Here is a 4,381-nt window from a genome sequence, read left to right as displayed (position 1 = left end):
TTTTAAAAATAGCAATATCAGTCAGCCAACAGGATCAAGGAATAATTCAAGGTACAAGAGTAAATAAAACTGCTTCATCTCTCTCTTGAATTTTGATGTCCATAAGTTCACATCTTCCTTGGATGTATATACATGGATGTACAGAGTTGGATGTATATACATGATGTACATGTATGCACATCATGAAAGTTGTCATGTGTTTTCATGTAAAAAAAAAGTCCTCCCAAATAGCTATAGCAATTGGGTCAAGTCAAGATAACTCTAGCTAATATTGTGGCACTCTATTTCCTTTGAAAATGAAAATTTTAAGTGGGAAAAAAGATTAGGGTATATTGATAAATGTTTAACCATCAGCTCTCTGAAAAGGTGCAGTGCTTTGAAAATTTAATCTGCATTGTATCCTTTTTTCCTATCACTTTCTTAATTTCAGACAATTAAAAAAATCAATAAATCAAGCCCTTATTTGTAACATCTGTTGATTTCTGAGGTGTAAATGCTCACACTGAAAACTTTACAATTGGCTCTCTTGAGCCAGTTTGAACTGTTTCAATTACACCCCTGGAAAAAGGTTGTAGAAGAGGTAAGAAAAATGAATTCATAAAATGTAGATATTATTATGCATGAGATATAAAGACTGAACAATTAGCTGATGTGATATTTTTTACCCTCAAGTTCAATCAGTTTGATGGAAAAAAGTTACAGTGGCTATTTACTTTAATTCGCCTCTTTATTACATGGATTTGGTAAATTTGGTCAAAAGTCTTGATCTAGAGGCAGTATTGTTAGCCCAACTTCAATACATTTGTTATTAATGATCATTTGAGACATAGAAAGACAACGTTCATCCTCACTTAACAAAGCATGATGCTATATACTGACTTATCCTGAATTTTCCTCCTTAGCATATTCTTGTGACAGTATGAAGTGGTAGATAGAGTGCTGGTCTTGGCATCAGGAAAATCTGGGCTTAAATTCTGACACTGACCAGCTGTCTGAGCAGAGCACAGTGTAGGGCACAGTAAGTGAATAAAAATAATAGCTTTCATTTATATAGCACTTCACTTTAAGTTCTAAACCTGTTTTATAGAAATTATCTTATTTGATCCTCATATCAACTTTGGCAGGAAGGACCTTGCTATCCTATTCTCATTCTCAGATGAAGAAACTGAAACTAAGAGAGGTTATATGATTTTCCCTGGGTCATACAGCTAGTAAGTACCCAAGGCAGGATTCAAACTTGGCTTTTGGCCCCAAGGCAGCACTAGATCCATGGTGACCCCTAGCTGCCCCATAATAAATGGTGATTATTTGGTAGTACACATCATTCAGTGGAACATTAACAATGATTTGAGTAAATATGATGAAACAATGGACCCAGGGGGTGTTTGGAAATTTAATCCTTTGGTACTTGGCTATTGTCAACTAAGAGAATGTGTGAGAAAGAAAATATGACAAAATGAAGATTGAATCTCTAAAATCCTAGGAACATTTTGAGATGGCTTGTTTCTGTTAAACTTATTCTTTCATACTCATTTCAGTGAATTACATCTTCTCAAAAATGATTTTTTTTTCTTAGTAATCAGTATCTTATAGACTCAGAGCTTCTGCTCTTGCACCACCCCAGCCATACCAGCTTCTCATACCCCTTCTCCAAAATTCTTCAGAATGACTGTACTGATAATGAGATTGCGTTGGAAGCCTCTTGGGTGGAGAGAGATTTTTCTAGACAGCACAAAACTGGGAATGGTCTGCTATAGTAGGGGGTGATCTGATAGAACAGGTATTTCTTCTATCTTGAAGTAGAATGATGGCAGGGCAATATCAGTCCCTGTTGAAAAGGTACATAAACTGAGTATGCTGACTTTCCCATCAACCCAGTTCTGGACTGTCCCCCTTAGGGGGGCTCGGTTCTGGACTTACTCCCATGCAGTGCATGTCAAACCAGCTTGAGAGAAATACAAACATGGACACAGGACCTATTTGTCTTTCTTAGGTCAAACTCTGTTTTGGGGTTGACAATATTTACATCTGTAAGCTATAATTGCATGTACCTCTGTTCATTCATATTAGACATTATCAGCATATCACCTTCTACTAAAGGGTGATATTTGCTGGTACATTTGCTTTAATCTTAATGTCTTGAGTGATTTTCATCTTCTCATTCTAATTGCTGCATTTTTGGATGCCAGTCCTTATTGGAATGGGCAGCTGAAATAGCATATATCAGATGAGTGACACAACCTATATAAATACCTATTCTCATAAGCACATATCATGTCACAATTGCCAAAGAAAATTTATTACTTAGCTCCTTTTGAAAATTTTCACTGAAACTTGATGCCCTCTAGTCAACTATAAGTTCATAAATTAGGATCCAGATAAATTCCACTCAGGACAGTATAGGCCACAATTGAATGTCCTTTCTTTTTGTTGCTGATATTTAAATTAATTCCAGTTAGGAGTTCATGTAAATATTATATTTAGTAGAGTGCCTAGCTGTGCATTGATCAAAATAATTGCTTAATAAATATCATTGATTCAGGGATTTTTCCTCACTTAGAGATGAGTAGTAGTAACTAGTTCATAGAATAAAGGGAAAGCCAAACTCTTCCCCCAAGGAGAGAGAGCAAGAAATCATGCATGATTGAGAAAGCCTTGAGCTAATCTGAAACCATTCTCAGTAACTACTACAGTAATTCATCTATTATTCAATAATAAGAATAGCTATGCAAGAGGAGTAAGCTAAAGCCAAATGTGATTCAACACCTTTTCAAAGTATGTGGCACGTAACGGGAATTGAACAAATGTGTATTGATTGATTGATGGATATTCAAATCTATATGTCTCCACCAGTCACTAAGGAATGATGACACTTCTCTCACACAGCAATGTTATATATATCTTTTAAAACAGGGGTATATTTTTTCTTATTTAAAATGCTAATGCCTCCAGAAAACATTTTTACAACTCTACCAGCACAAAAGCCTGAGATATCTTAGATGTCAAATGAAATTTGTAAAATTATGAAAATTTTTAAAAAAGAAAAGCAATCATGATTTGAATCTTCATTAGGAGTCGTATGTCTTCTGCAGCTTGGTGAATTTTCTATGTACATTTTTAAACTCAGATTTTTATATTTCAAACAGATAATGACTGTTTCTGCATTAAGTCCTCCTTCACTCAAAGCACAGTAGTAAAATCTGGTTTTGAAACAACCTCATCAGTATTGGAATAGATTTCTGTTGGAAGATGACTTTACATGCGGTCCCCAGAGGTTACATGAAAGAAACAAACCTATCTACTCAAGTTTTTGAGATAGAAAAGTAGCTGATCAAGTAATGAGGTCTAAGAAAGTTATATTGCATGTACATGTATCAATCCAATTCTACTAATTAAAATCATCAAGCATTCTTTAAGTGTTTGCTATGTTTGAATGCTATGGATAAGTTCACTTACCTTGGCAGTATACTTTCCAGGGATGTCTGCATAGATGTACCCATTCACATGGCTAGCTTAGCACTTGAAGAGTTTGAAAGAAAGTGTGTGAGAGAGGAGATACCCTATAGTCTGTGTACCAAACGGAAGGTCTACAGAGCTGTTCTGCTAACTTCATTGTTGCATGCCTGTGAAAGGTCTACCAGATCCATGTCAGAAAACTGAACCATTTGAATTATTTTGGGAAGATTCTATAAATTATCTGCCAAGATAGGAACTCTGAGGTCCTTTCTTGAGCTGAACTCACAAGCATTCAACATCTATGGCAGAGAGCCCAGCTCTGGTAAGTTCTATTTTATGGAGAACTTGCACAAGGCAAGTGCTCACACGAAGTCAGAATAAATGGCACAAGGACATTCTGAAGGTGTTTTTGCAGAATTTTCGTATTGATTGTGAGAGGTGGGAGATGTTAGCATCAGATCTCCCAGCATGACATGCCTGCATCAATGAAGGCATTATGCTCTATGAGCAAAACAGAATTGCAGTACCCCAAGAAAACATGAGATGCACAAATCTAGAGACATCTCTATCCCAAATATTCAAATGGACTATTTGTGCCTGACATGTGTTAGAGCCTTCCAAGTTCATACTGGATTAATCAGCCATAGTCAAACACTGTACCTAGAGGCCAATGTTATTGATCCTCTTTAAGTGTGAAAGATGAACAATGATAACTATGTGCCAGGTTCTATGGTAATTGCCAGAATTAGTAACATAAGCAAAAAAGCTCAAGGAGCTTGTACATTCTAAGCAAATGGTATACCACATAAAAGGTAGCATAAAAGGGAATGATAGTAAAATCTGAAGAATGAAATGCAGCTAATTATTTGGGAAACACTGGCCATTTAAAGTTGTAGCATAGGAACCAGTTCTGGCTTAAGGGCTT

The sequence above is a fragment of the Petaurus breviceps genome, unplaced genomic scaffold (assembly GCF_028583685.1).
Source record: "Petaurus breviceps papuanus isolate PSGF00001 unplaced genomic scaffold, PetGlider_PUasm1.0 125, whole genome shotgun sequence".
Classification (NCBI taxonomy): Eukaryota; Metazoa; Chordata; class Mammalia; order Diprotodontia; family Petauridae; genus Petaurus; species Petaurus breviceps.
The sequence above is the reverse complement of the archived record's forward strand: the minus strand, read 5'-3'. Positions refer to the sequence as shown.